Below are 15,686 nucleotides of genomic sequence, written 5' to 3' on the forward strand. Positions count from 1 at the left end.
AGAAGAGGAAATTTCTGATTCCACTGTACTTATTATTATTATTATTCTTTATTTATAAAGTGCCAACAGATTCTGCAGTGCTGTTCATTGGTAACAAAGATAAAAGGAAAGTACAATATGAGACACCAGACAAAATTTAACAAACAAATACAGGAGTAATTGGGAGCCCTGTTCTCGTGGGAACTTACAATCTAAATGGGTAGGAGGGTGAGAAACAGGAGGTGGGGACTGCAAAGGTGGGAATGATGTTAGTGTGAAGTTAGATGAGGGCAACTATTAGGCAAGTGGAATTCATTAGTTACTGATTTGGTGATAGGCTTCCCTCAACAAGAAGGTCTTTAGGGAGCGTTTAAAGGAGGAGAGGTTGGGATAAATTCTGACAGCTCGAGGAAGTGCATTCCAGAGGGTTGGTGCCGCACGAGAGAAGTCCTGTAGTCTAGCATGAGAGGAGGTGATGGTAGAAGAGGCAAGGAGTAGATCGTTCTTGGATCTTAGGGGACGGGATGGAGTATATTTGTTGATGAGTGAGGACAGGTATGGGGGGGGCTGCATTGGTAAGGGCTTTGTAGATCAGAGTGAGAATTTTTAATTTAATTCTGCTGTGAATGGGGAGCCAGTGAAGGGACTCACAGAGGGGTGCGGCAGATACAGAGCATCAGGAGAGGTGGATTAGCCTAGCAGAGGAATTTAGGATGGATTGAAGGGGGGAGAGGCGGGAGAGAGGAAGGCCAGTTAGTAGGTTGTTACAGTAGTCAAGCCGGGAAATTACTAGGGAATGGATTAGCTGTTTAGTAGTTTCAGCACTCAGAAAAAGATGAATTTTGGAGATATTGCGTAGGTGGTTGCGACAGGATGAAGAGAGTGATTGGATGTGGGGTATGAAGGACAGATTGGAGTCGAGTGCAACTCCTAGGCAGTGGACTTGGGGTGATGGGGAGATAGTGGTGTCACTAACAGTGATAGTAAAGTTAGAAACTGGAGTAGAATTAGATGGGGGGATTAGAAGAAGCTCAGTCTTGGACATGTTGATTTTTAGGTGGTGAGAGGCCATCCAGGAAGAAATGCAAAATAAGCAGTCGCTGATGTGGGAAAGGACAGAAGGAGAGAGTGCAGGGGTGGATAGGTAGATCTGAGTATCATCAGAGGTGATAGTTGAAGCCATAGCTACTTATAAGTTTACCCAGTGAGGAAGTATAAATAAAGAAGAGTAGAGGGCCTAGAACAGAGCCTTGAGGTACTCCAACAGACAGAGGCAATGGAGAGGATGAGTCGCCAGGAAATGAGACAGAAAAGGACCTATTAGAGAGATAAGAGTGGATCCAGGAGAGGGCAATGTCACAGAGCACAAGGGAGCTGAGAGTCCGTAGGAGGAGGGAATGGTCAACAGTGTCAAAGGCAGCAGACAGGTCAAGTAAGATAAGTATAGAATAGTGGCCATTGTTTTTAGCAGAAAGAAGATCGTTAGTAACCTTGGTGAGGGCAGGATACTAAGACAGGTTGCTTCTTAGGGTTGTCCCTGATGAGCCTAAGGCCTGTAAAGGATTCCATTTTGCACATTGCAAGCGTATGTGCTTAACTGGTAGAGGTTTGACAGCATCAGTAATTGAAGTTGATTTATTCTTTCAATTTAGGAGACAGGTCAGTAGAGCTGTCTTGGGGATAACTCAGGTCGGTTGTAAATTCCTGACCACTCTGCAGTAGGGGCAACACGACATGAACCTGAATAGAATGAAGCATAGGCTCAGCGCATAAGTTGCAAAATGGAGCAGGGGCACACACCAAAACATCCTTACACAGCAAACACAATTGGGACGGGGTTAAATTATCTTTGAATCGCACTTCCAGAGGGTCAACATGAAGTCTAGAGATGTGAGCTATACCAGTTTGCTCTATTGTTTACAGGTAATAAAATAAGGATAGGCACATATCTATAGGCAGACAGCATCAGAGAATAAAGCATAAGTGCCACACAAAGGATTAACCCAATTAGGGGAGCAACAAAATAATGGCACAATATAAATCTGAATGTACATTTTTAATGCAAAAAAACTGTTGCAGATAAGAAGGGGTTAAATATACACAAATTTAGCCAAGGTCTAAATGAAGGGGTGCCCATGACTCCTAACAGTCCAGAAGGCACACAATTTTAGCAACAAAACACCTGGGAGCTGAGTGGTTAATGAAGATTTAATATGAAAATTATTTTTTTTACCCCAAAATTATCTGAAACTCCTCAAGCTCTCCTAAGGCACTGCTGCAAATTTAAAAAGACAATGCCTCAATTTTATGAATTTTAATAAGTGTCCAAATGTGTTTAAAACTGTAATAAATGTTATATGGTGCATGCGACTATGTCCCCAGGCTATGTGAAACATGTACAAATGTAATACAAATAGCCAGCGGGCTATGAAGGTGCATAGTACTCTCTTGTCATGCTCCCCTTAGCTGCAGATGGCTGCTTCCAGTACATGGGCCCATCCGAGGTAGACCAGGGGATTGGCAGGCATGCCTTCACTTACGAGGGAGGCTGAGAAGAAAATGGGTCTCAGATCGGTTAGAGAACCCCTATCAAATGTTGTGTAGATCAGCATTTCACAATTCACGTCACTCCTTGCTGGAGGCAAAAGAAAAATGACTAGGGGATTAGGGGAAAGTAGGAGGGATTAAAAATGCTGTTTTGTTGGGTGTTTTTGCCTCCTTCTAGTGGACTGGAGTTTAATCCCACATGTGAAGGCTTGTAGACTAACCAATTTACGAAAGTATTACAGATTTTAAAGTGATAGAATGTAACACATGGTTTTCCTACTTTTAATAGTATGCAGAAAACGAAATAAAACCAAGAAAACAGAGCCTTTCTGTGGCTGTATGAATGCCTGACCTCTGCACTGACTTTACTTCAGAAATGTACGTGGCATTACTTTTTGTAAACTAGGTACTCTTACAAATGTGTAAATTGCATAAACCAGATATTGACTTGCAACATATTTAATAAAAAAAAATACACATGGTTTATAGAATTTGCTTTTGGGCCTCTATAGAGAGCATGGAACAAGTTAAACTTTAACACAAAAGCTATTGGTATATTAAATATCCCTTTAAATATCAAGATCATGCAAATGACTAAACATATCCAAAACAGGGAACGTCACAAGTATCTTAGAGCACCAAATCCATAATCTTCCTGGAAGAAGAATCTTAGAAGAAAACATTTTCAATTTTTCTTCATGCCTTGAGACCATCAAGTCTGTTACCGGATCAAGCCATATGGATATAACAATCTTAAAGACGCCTGCGTGCAGCCTCCACTCCAGGGGCGTATTAAGGCATAGGCCAACAAGGCCGGTGCCTAGGGCAGCAGATTTTTAAGGGGCAGCAGAATTTTGAGTCCCTAGAGCCACTCTACTGAACTCAGGGCTGGGTGGCTAAATAAACCAATTAGTAATGACTTAAATGGCTGGCCGGCTATTGCTATCCTATGGGATTGCATGTGGGTGCGCATGACGTGGTGACAGTGGAGGCGGAGCTCAATTGCGCAGCCTGGCCTGGACTGAGAGGGAATGCGGTATTCTTCCTGGCTCCACCGCGTGATTGAGACTCGCACAGACTACACAGTGCAGTGTGCACTACAACGTGACCACTGTGAAACAGCATATGCCTTTCTCCCTTCAATGTATCTTCCTTAGGCATTAAAATACTTAAACGGATTAGTCACAAAATACTTGTACATTTACTGTTTGTCTATCTGTCATACATGCAAAGAATAAGTATTTATAGCTGAATCCATACAACTATGTGACTTAAAACACAACTGAAAATATGTTGCATGCATTTAATACATTCAGAAACAATACAAGTATATACTTTATTATGATTGTATCATGTGACTTTATCCCCTAGGATACAATTCCTAAACCTATCATAACTACTGTTGTATTTTTTTAAGAACATTTAAAGGCCAATTTGTATATTCATTACATATGTGTGTGTGAGTGTGTGTGACCAGAGTGAATGCAAGCCCTAGTGAACATCTACTTAAAAAGAATTTTTTTTAAATTTTTTACACCCTGCCCCAAAAATATTATGTCTAAAAAAAGGCCTTAAACCTGGGGTGGGGGGGGGGCAGCAGAATTTTGAGTGCCTAGGGCAGCACAAAACCTAAATACGCCCCTGCTCCACTCTCATAGCTGTGATCTGGCATTTCTGTGATAATCTGTATGAGGATTATCCCTCCAGGGCAGATGCCCTGCTGCTATTTCACACAATGGGACCAATCTATTTTTTGGCCTAACTTGCCTTCACCTGATTCTCTGTCTTTTTGGAAAACTCACTACGGCCGTGGTGTCAAAAATTTGGCTCTCATAGATATTCTCTGGCTTTTTATCCTATGTCTGTTTTCAATACTCAGATTCAAATACACTAATTAGATTTAAAAAAACAAACAAACATGTGATCTATTCAGCTAGCACCCAGTAATGCATTGCTGTTCCTTCACCAATGGGTACAAAGAGAATGAAACAAATTTCATTATAATAGTAAATTGGCATTTTGTTTCAAATTGTATGCTCTATCTTAATCATGACAAAAAAAATTGGGTTTCATATCCCTTAAAGGTATTCCGTTTTAACCTGATTTACCTCTGTGGAGCCTCTAGGGAAAGGTTTCCTAGGTGCCATCCACTACAAACGATGTTCTATCCAACATTTCAGCAGAGAACTCTTTTCCAAGTTTATCTTCCATCCATGTGATCGAAGGAGACTGAGAAGGGACTCTGAGAATTCTTCCGCAAGACGAAAGGATGGTGCTTGCACCAGAATATTGTCCAAGTATGGGGATACTGCAATACCCTGAGTTCTGGCAACGGCTAGAGGAGCCCCCAGAGCCTTCATAAAGATTCTTGGAGCAGTAGCTAGGCCAAACGGAAGAGCAATGAACTGGAAGTGCTGGTCCAGGAATGCAAACCTCAGGAACTGAAAGTGTTCCCTGTGGATTGAAACATGAAGGTAAGCGTCCTTCAGATCTATAGTGGTCATAAACTAGCCTTCCTGAATTAAACGAAGGATGGACCTCATCGTCTCCATCTTGAAGGAAGGGACACTGACAAATTTGTTTAAGCACTTTAGGTCCAGAATTGGGCGTAAAGTTCCCTTCTTCTTTGGGAACATGAAAAGGTTTGAATAAAACCCAAACCTCTTTCTTCGATAGGCACCGGGACAACAACTCCTAAGGAGGATAGATCCCGAACACACCCTTGAAAGGCATCCCTCTTTTCTGGTCTGGTAGACAGATTCGAGAGAAGGAATCTGCCCCTTGGCGGATGAGATTTGAAGCCTCTCTTGTATCCTTGAGATACCACCTCCAGGACACACGGATCCTGTACGTCCTTGAACCAGGCGTCTGAAAAAGAGACATCGGATCGGGGGCCACCCCTTCATGCCGACTTGTTTTTGGCGGGCTTTTTATTTTGCTTGCATTTATTCCAGGACTGAGCCGGCTTCCAAGTACTCTGGAGGAGGATTGTTGTCGTTGGGGTTTGTCAGAACGAAAGGAACGAAAATTAGAAGATTGTCATCTTGTTCTTCTTATCTTGCGGTAGGAAGGCACCCTTGCCTCCTCCCAAAAGAGTCGCACCAGTAGGTAGACACTCTGGCAACCACAGCAACTGCAGCCGCAAACAAAAATCCTGTATGTTGAAACATCTTATTCAGAAAGATTTCCCTTTTCTTATCCATCGGCTCTCTGAAAGAAGAACTATCCTCAAGAGGTATAGTAGTACATTTAGCAAGCATAGAGATAGCACCATCCACATTAGGAATGGAGCCCCACAAATCCAGTTGAGAGTCCGGGACTGGGAACAACTTTTTAAAAGTAGACGAGGGGGAAAAGGAAGAACCAATTCTTTCCCTTTCGTTCTTAATAATGTTCGCCATCTAAACCGGCACAGGAAAAGTCAAAGGAACTTTCCTGTCTTTGTAAACTCTGTCTAATTTAGGTATCATAGGTTCTTCAGGCAGCACGGCCTCTGGAACCTCTAACATAGACAGAACCTCCTTTAATAAAAATGCAAGTGCTCAATTTTAAATCTAAAGGATGGTTCCTGCACAGCAGGAGGCTTAGACGCTAAGGACTCCGACCCAGAGGGTTCACCTTCTGAAGCTACAGAGGTCAACTCATCATTGGATAACTGTGAAATAATAGCTAAATCCAATAAATATTTAGAAAACTCCGGGTCAGGTGAGCTATGTTTAACCTTCCTCTTGCATTTGTTAAAGCGAGGTAATGCACTGAGGGCCGCAGACACCACCGTTTGTAACTGCGCTGCAAAGTCCACAGGAAGAAGGACCCCTCCGGATGGAGGATTAGATATGCTATGGGGAACTTCATGTGGAGTGGATAATGTAGCAAGGGTAGTAAACTCACGGGAAGCTGAGTCCTGAAAGGTAGACGGAGCCTTAGCAGGCTTGTCTCACTTCTTAGACTTTATAACAGTGTTAAGGCATGTGGAACATAATTGAGTGGGCAGTAAAACCACAGTCTCCTCACAATATAAACAGGTATGATTTAGTACAGAAGGAGTACCTTCTAACATGTCAGAGTCCTCCATAGATCAGGTTATACCCACAGAAGGACACAAATAAAAACTATTTATTATAATAAATTGCACCTTTATACTCCCAATGGCTGGGGCACTCACCCCCTCCTAGACCCAGACAGTTAACAGAGGAAACGCTTTCCTCAGGTTCAAGTCTCAGCCGGAATAGAGGAAATGAACATAGACCACACCCGGTCACATGGAGTGCAAGACAGTACTTCCCCTGTTATTACAAGTTGTCAGGGTTTTTTCCCTGTTGTGTTTGCCATGTGCTGCTGGCAGCCATTTTACTCACCTCTCTTCCTGACTATGGTGCATTGTGGGGGATGTTGCTCATTTCCTGCACTTCCTTTTATGGCCAGACTGGTGTGCATCATCCATGTGAGACAGGATGCAGTCTCAGAATTGTGATGTCATCACTTATTATTTAAAGGGCCTCTGTTCAGTATGCTTTGCTTTTGCGTTGTCTCAGTCCTGTTTGTGAGAGTTCCTGTGTATTACTGTCAGGTTCTGTATGAATTGCTAAGTGTTGAGAATAAAAATCATACAATGAGGTTAGGAACCGCAGCTGCTGAGATTTTAACTATGTATTTATGAAAAAAGGGGTGGAATGTAGCAGGTAGAGATACTGCTGTATGACATGAACTACCACCTGTGATAGTGTCAAACATCAGATAAATCAGTTCGCAGAGATTTGATATCAGGGGTGTGAGTGAGAGGACACTATTGTTACTCCATGTGTTAAATACACTGAAAATATGTAGCAGAGTCCCTCAGTCTATAACCCATATAAGAATTATATATATTAAAGATATGATAAACAATTTATGCAACATATATAGATGAGTAAATACAGCTGTACAACTTTAACTAGAGAATCTCACTTTGATATTTATAAGCATAAGTGAAAAAATAGCAAGCTTGAAAAAAGTATTATTTTGGAATGGGGCAGTGCACTAACGTTACGGTATGAGGACAACCTTCAAGTTACTGAATTCTTAGGTACCTGCGGTGGGGGAAACCCCTAAGTATGCCCAGGGTAAATCCGATAGAGGAGATAGTTGCACAGGCTGCTGAGGGTCCGGTATAGTTGGAGCTCTGTTTCTCCGTGGTCGGCGTGTGACGTCACCGCGGAGTGATCCGATGAAGATCCGGTTCTAGAATTACAGACTGAGGCAGTTTGTTAGGAAGGCAGCAGGAACTAGCTTAGGCTCAGGATAATACCGGTAAGCTACCAGGAGGTGGCAGACGGATAATAACAAGCAATAGGATAAGTAGGTAGCTGCTATATATAGGCAGGTTACACAAGCAGTGTTATATTTAAAGGAACAGTTACTTCAATTACCTCCTACAGAGATGATCCTGACAGTACACCCCCATCAAAGAGAAACTCCGGGGCTCAAGGGTGCGGACGGTCCGGGTTCCTATGATGAAACAGCGAGATCAATCGGCGTGCAGAGATATTGCTAGCAGGTTCCCAGGAGTTATGTTCCGATGAGTACCCCTTCCAACCAATAAGATACTGCAAAGTACCACAGAGCAATCGAGAATCCAGAATGGCATCAACTTCGTATTCGGTGGTTGGATCTATTGAGACCTGCGGAGCAGAATCAGATGAGAAGTTTCTCAAGGCTTTGTATGGTTTTAGGAGGGAGGCATGGAATGTAGGGTGTACTTTCATGTTATCTGGAAGTTTAAGCGTAACAGCATTCACATTCACAACCCTAGTTATAGGGTAGGGTCCGATATATAAAGGAGAGAATTTTTTTGAAGGGGTGTTAAGCTTTAGATTTCTGGTGGATAACCAGACTAGATCTCCAGTAGCATAAGAAGGAGGTTTTCTTCTTTTCCTATCATAAAACTTCTTTTGGGTTTCCTTTGACTCTTGGATGGCACTTTGTATGGTAGTGAAGTTAGAAGAGATGGCATCGGAGAGTTCAGATATACCCGGGAAGTTGCTACGATTATCAGGTTGGAAATGAAACCGAGGGTGGAATCCATAATTGGCATAGAACGGTGTTGTTCTGGTAGTGGTGTTGACAGTGTTGTTAAATGAAAACTCAGCATATGGTAAATGTATGGACCATGAGTCTTGTTGATCAGAACAATAGAGTTGAATGAACTGTTCAATCCATTGGTTACATCGCTCTGTCTGCTCGTTACTTTGAGGATGATATGCTGTAGTGAGTTTTTTATCTATCTTGAATGTCGTACAAAAATTCGTCCATAGTCTACTGGAAAATTGAGTTCCTCTATCACTGAGAATAGATGTAGGCAGTCCATGGAGTTTGAATACGATTTTTATGAGTAGTTGGATGGTTTCCATAGCAGTGGGCAATTTGTGATAGGGAACAAAGTGAGCCATTTTGCTAAACAGGTCTACAGCCACAAGGATGGTGTTATAGTTGTTTGATTTTGGTAGATCAACTATAAAATCAACGGCTATTTCAGTCCATGGAATTGACGGAGTACTGAGAGGTAGTAGCAAACCATAGGGAGCTTGTTTTGTGGATTTTGAAACGGTGCAAGCATGGCAGGAAGCGACATATTGTTTTATTTCTTGAGACATATTAGGCCACCAATAGGACCTCTTGGCAAGTTCAAGTGTCTTTCTTGACCCTGGGTGTCCCGCTAATAGAGAATCATGAACAGTATGGAGTACCATTTGTCTCCGGATTGGAGGAATGTATAAGAGTTCTTGATGGTAGTACAGGTTATCATCTTTCTTATCTAGAATACTTAGGGGTTTTGTCAGATCTTCCGTTTGTTCCTGTACCAATTGTGGTTTGAAGTCACAGATAAAGGAAATAAATCGATCTTTCGGTATCAAACTTTCGTCAGGTGTACGGTGACGTTCAAAACATGATAACCTAGAGAGAGCGTCAGCTTTGTGATTTTTATTCGCTGGACGATAGACTATTTGATAATTAAACCTAGTCAAGAACAGCTGCCACCTTACTTGTCTAGAGGAGAGAGTGCGAGTGCTTTTTAGATACTGCAAGTTCCTGTGATCCGTATAGATCAATATCGGAACACTTGTACCCTCAAGAAGGTGTCTCCAGTGCTCGAGAGACAACTTAATAGCCAACATTTCCTTCTCCCCAATGGGGTAGTTTTGTTCAGCTGCATTTAGAGATCGGGAGAAAAAGGCGACAGGATGAAGTGGTTGTTTTATGGCATCTCGTTGTGATAGAACTGCACCTACGGCGATGTATGAGGCATCAACCTCCAATATATATTGATTCTCAGAATTTGGAAACCTTAGTATAGGTGCTGTGGTAAACTTAAGTTTCAAAAATTCAAAAGCTTTTTGTGCATCTTGATTCCATCTAAAAGGTACGGTGGACTTCGTTAGCGTGGTTAACGGTTTGGTAAGTTTAGAGAAATCTTTTATAAATTTGCGATAAAAATTTGCAAAGCCCAAGAATCTTTGGACTTCTTTTCTAGACTTAGGACTGGGCCAGTCTTTAATGGTTTGTATCTTTGACTCCTCCATGTGAATACCTGACGAGGTGATTATATATCCAAGGAAAGCTATGTTCTGTGAATTAAAGATACACTTTTCGGGTTTGACATAGAAGTGGTTGTCTCTTAACCTAGAGAGGACTTGCCTAACATGTAATACATGTTCGGATAGCGTCTTAGAGTATATCAATATGTCGTCTAGATATATGACTATGAAAATGTCTAAGATATCTCTAAACAGGTCATTTATTAGGTATTGGAAGGTGGCTGGGGCGTTGCAGAGCCCGAACGGCATGACTGTGTATTCATAATGGCCATATCGGGTCCTGAACGCCGTCAGCCACTCGTCCCCACTTCGTACTCTGATTAAATTATACACCCCCCGGAGGTCCAGTTTCGTAAAGAATTAGGCCCCTTCTAATCTTTCGATTAGTTCCGGAATCAAGGGTAAGGGGTACCTATTCTTTATGGTGATCCTATTCAGTTGTCTGTAATCTATGATGGGCCTTAGGGAGCCGTCTTTGTTTTTGACAAAAAATATTCCGGCTCCCGCCGGCGAGGTAGAAGGGCGTATAAACCCCTTCCTTAGATTATCCTCCAAGTAGGATTTCAAGTGTTCGAGTTCTGTTTTAGAAAGGGGGAAAATGTGGCCACAGGGTATATCCGCACCTGCTGCTAACTCTATAGGGCAGTCATACTTCCTATGTGGGGGTAAAGTCTCAGCCTCAGTTTTGTTGAATAGGTCCATAAAATCCCTATACTCACTAGGTATATTGATCCCTGAATCTACCTGGGTGGTGTGGAGGATAGCAATAGGGAAACATGTAGTGGTACAATATTTAGAGCTGAATGTGACAGTGTGTCCCATGAGATATAGGGGTTGTGTAAACTTAACCAGGTCAACCCCAGAATGACAGGTGATACTGGTGAAGCAATGACGTCAAAGGATATATATTCCCTGTGATGTTCAGTAGTGGATACCAACAAGGGTATCGTTTGAAATTCAACAGGTCCTGAGGAAACAATCTTACCATCTATACCACGCAAAAGAATGGGAGACTTTTTCTGCACCAGTGGTATTTTATTTTTATAAGTGAATTCCTTATCTATATAACATGCTGTAGCACCAGAGTCAATAATGGCTGGAACGTTGACTCGTAGGAGATCCCACTGTAACAAAAGATCAAGTTTACAATATGTCGTGGTAGATTCATGTGTATTACAGCAGGAGTAGGTGGTAACATTCTTACCCTTTCGTTGTTTCTGCAAAGAAGGACACTCTCTCACTGTATGCTCGTCTGAGGCACAATATAAACACAAGTTGTTCTCACGTCTTCTGTTTTTCTCTTGAGTAGATAGGGGCCCCTTCAGGAAACCGATATCCATAGGCTCAGCTGTTGTTTTACTAGAGGCATGAGGTGTAGCGTTTGAATAGTGTTTTTTGTAATGTGTCTCTGGGTAAGCCCTCTCATGCATACGTTCTCTGAGACGTCTATCTATTGTAATAGTGAGATTTATAAGTCCTTCTAAAGTGGGGGGTAGGTCTATACGAGACAGCTCATCTTTGATAGGCTCAGATAAGCCAAGCCTGAATTGGTTTTTAAGAGATACATCATTCCACTGGGAATCTTTTGCCCATTTTTTTAAATCTGTGATGTACTCTTCCACAATCCTTTTTTTTTGTTTCAAAGCTCTAAGTGCTGTCTCAGCAGTTTGTTGCTTGAATGGATCTTCGTATAACTGACCCATAGCTGTTAGAAAGGCATCAAGTGAATTTAATATAGTGTCGTTAGACTCAAAAAAAGTGTTGGCCCATGTGCGGGGTTCACCTCTCAAATAAGAAATGACAGTCAAAACTCGTGACCTGTCATTTGGATATGTTTGGGGCTTGAGTGTAAAAAGCAAAAGACAGGCATTTTTAAAATCCCTATATTGGGACCTGTCACCAGAAAATTTCTCAGGCTGACTTATTTGGGGTTCTGAGGAATGTATTTTAGGCTCTATATATTCCTTAATATAAGCCTTAAGGGCACTATTTTCTGCCTTAAAGGGACAGTCTACACCAAAAAATTTCTTATTTAAAAAGATAGATGATCCCTTTATTACCCATTCCCCGTTTTTGCATAACCAACACAGTTATATTAATATGCTTTTTACCTCTGTGATTACCTTGTATCTAAGCCTTTGCAGACAGCCTCCTTATCTAAGTGCCTTTGACAGACATGCAGTGTAGTCAATCAGTGAAGACTCCTAAATAACTTCACGGGAGTGAGCACAATGTTATCTATATGACACATGTGAACTAGCACAGTCTAACTGTGAAAAACTTTCAAAATGCTCTGAGCTAGGAGGCGGTTTTCAACTGTTTAGAAATCAGTTTGAGCCTAGCTAGGTTTAGCTTTTCAAAAATACCACCAAGGGAGCAAAGCAAATTTGATGATAAAAGTAAATTGGAAAGTTGTTTAAAATTGCATGCCCTATCTGAATCATGAAAGTTTAGTTTTGACTTTACTGTCCCTTTAAGTGTAGTTAGATTTAAAGTCTGCATGCGGGCAGTCATCTCAGCTGGGTCCATTTGTAGGGCTTGTTATTCTGTCAGGTTCTGTATGAATTGCTAAGTGTTGAGAATAAAAATCATACAATGAGGTTAGGAACCGCAGCTGCTGAGATTTTAACTATGTATTTATGAAAAAAGGGGTGGAATGTAGCAGGTAGAGATACTGCTGTATGACATGAACTACCACCTGTGATAGTGTCAAACATCAGATAAATCAGTTCGCAGAGATTTGATATCAGGGGTGTGAGTGAGAGGACACTATTGTTACTCCATGTGTTAAATACACTGAAAATATGTAGCAGAGTCCCTCAGTCTATAACCCATATAAGAATTATATATATTAAAGATATGATAAACAATTCATGCAACATATATAGATGAGTAAATACAGCTGTACAACTAGAGAATCTCACTTTGATATTTATAAGCATAAGTGAAAAAATAGCAAGCTTGAAAAAAGTATTATTTTGGAATGGGGCAGTGCACTAACGTTACGGTATGAGGACAACCTTCAAGTTACTGAATTCTTAGGTACCTGCGGTGGGGGAAACCCCTAAGTATGCCCAGGGTAAATCCGATAGAGGAGATAGCTGCACAGGCTGCTGAGGGTCCGGTATAGTTGGAGCTCTGTTTCTCCGTGGTCGGCGTGTGACGTCACCGCGGAGTGATCCGATGAAGATCCGGTTCTAGAATTACAGACTGAGGCAGTTTGTTAGGAAGGCAGCAGGAACTAGCTTAGGCTCAGGATAATACCGGTAAGCTACCAGGAGGTGGCAGACAGATAATAACAAGCAATAGGATAAGTAGGTAGCTGCTATATATAGGCAGGTTACACAAGCAGTGTTATATTTAAAGGAACAGTTACTTCAATTACCTCCTACAGAGATGATCCTGACAATTACCTGGCTGCCTGACGTCTTTCCTGGTTCCTGATCTCTGGCTTGTTCCTGATTCCGGCTTGTCTGACTATTCGCTTTGGCTCCTGACTCGGCTCGTCTGACTACCAGCTCTGGTTTTGACTCCTGGCTTGTTATTTGACTTGTGGACTTTTTATTATTTTTTGCTATTAATAAAGGTGTGATTATTTTTGCACTTCTCGTCTCAGTCTGATTCCTGGCACCCTGACATTATGCAAAGGCCATGAATCCTGATGGTGCTAATAATCCACCTTTACCTGCCATCATTTCCAGGATGGATGAACAGAATCACCGCTTGGATCAATTTGCACTAGCCCTGCAAACCCTGCTGACTCGCACTGCACATTTGGACCAAAGTGTCCCGCAAGTTATGGCTGCTCATGTTTCCGCTGCTGCACCTATGCCTACCAGGAGCATGTCCGGTTCTGCACCTCTACCTCAGCGATATGGAGGCGATCCTATTCAGTGCAGAGGGTTTTTGAACCAGATGGGCATTTACTTTGAGATGTTACCTCAGGCGTTTCCATCTGACAGAGCTAAGGTGGGATTTCTCATCTCGTTACTCTCTGACACAGCTCTTGCCTGGGCTAATCGCTTGTGGGAGACTAATAAACCTGTAATTTCAAATTACTCTGAATTTGTGGCCTCCTTTTGAAGAGTATTTGATGTTCTGGCTTGCTCCTCCTCTGCTGCTAAACAACTCATGTCCATTCAGCAAGGTACAAGATCTGTTGCTCAGTATGCTATTGAGTTCCGTACGCTTGACGCTGAGGTAGGTTGGAACAATGAAGCCCTTGTTGCTGCCTTCTTTCATGGGCTCTCTGATGCGATTAAAGATGAAGTTGCTGCCAGTGATTTACCAGAGGATCTCGAGGCATTGGTGTCTTTTTTGATCCTAATTGACATCAGACTCAGAGAGAGGCCCTCTTTCAAGGAGCGCTTGCGGAAGCCTCCTGTTCCATTGTCTCCTACGTGTTCGTTCCCACCCATGCCTCCCTCTCCTCCCATGCCTCCTGGTCCCAAGTTACCAGGTACTGCTGAGCCACTGCAGTTGGGATCCACGCGTCTCTCTGAGGCGGAGAGGGCCTTTAGGAGGAGGGAGGGGCTCTGCATCTATTGTGGGTTACAGGGCCACCTTTTAAAGTCTTGTCCTACACGGCCGGGAAACCCTCACCTTGGGTGGTTTATCCTCGTCCCCGGAACCGCTTAAGGAGAAACCTTTGGTCACAGTTGTCCTTTCCTGGGTGGACTCCTCCATAGTCACTCAGGCTCTTGTTGACTCCGGTGCTGCAGGCTATTTCATTGACAGTGCTTTTGTATCAAAGCACTCCATTCCTGTTTTGCCTTGGTCCGTTTCGCTTGCTATTGAGGCCATTGATGGCAGGTCCCTTCAGCCCGCAGTCATTACAGCGTTCTGATGTTACACGGGTTCTTCAGAGACTACGTGAGAACAGCCTGTTTTGTAAACTCAAGAAATGTGAGTTCCATCAGACTCAAGTAACCTTCCTAGGTTATGTTATCTCCGTTGCAGGGTTCTCCATGGATCCTGACAAGTTATCTGCAGTTCTGCAGTGGCCTCACCCAGTTGGTCTTCGGTCTATTCAACGTTTTTTGGGGTTTGCCAATTACTATAGAAAGTTTATTATAAACTTTTCTTCCTTGGTCAAACCTATTACAGACATGACCCGTAAATAGAATGATTCACTCTATTGGTCACCTACTGCCATTAAGGCCTTTGATAGTCTTAAGACTGCCTTTGCTGCCGCTCCAGTTCTGGCTCATCCTAACCCTGTCCTGCCTTTTGTTCTTGAGGTCGATGCGTCTGAGACTGGAGTAGGTGCCCTCTTGTCTCAACATCCTACGCCTGACGGTTCCTTGCATCCGTGTGGTTTCTTCTCTAAGAAATTGTCTCTAGCGGAGTGCAATTATGAAATTGGCAACAGGGAATTACTGGCCAGAATTTTGGCACTCTTGAGGGTACTAACGTGCCAGTGCTCATTCTTACTGACCACAAGAATTTAACTTATCTATCTGAAGCAAAACGTTTGTCGCCCCGACAGGCCAGATGGGTGCTATTTTTGTCTCGGTTTAATTATGTTGTCTCCTACCTGCCTGGTAGTAATAATGTTAGGGCTGATGCCCTCTCTCAACAATTTTC

General features: G+C 42.5%; 1 protein-coding gene across 2 annotated transcripts in view; it reads right to left on the reverse strand.

Moving 5' to 3' along the window:
• MCC (MCC regulator of WNT signaling pathway) overlaps window positions 1–15,686 on the reverse strand; it is a 1,086,108-nt gene that overhangs the window by 861,469 nt on the left and 208,953 nt on the right. The window lies entirely within an intron of this gene.

This window comes from Bombina bombina, chromosome 2 (assembly GCF_027579735.1).
Source record: "Bombina bombina isolate aBomBom1 chromosome 2, aBomBom1.pri, whole genome shotgun sequence".
NCBI lineage: Eukaryota > Metazoa > Chordata > Amphibia > Anura > Bombinatoridae > Bombina > Bombina bombina.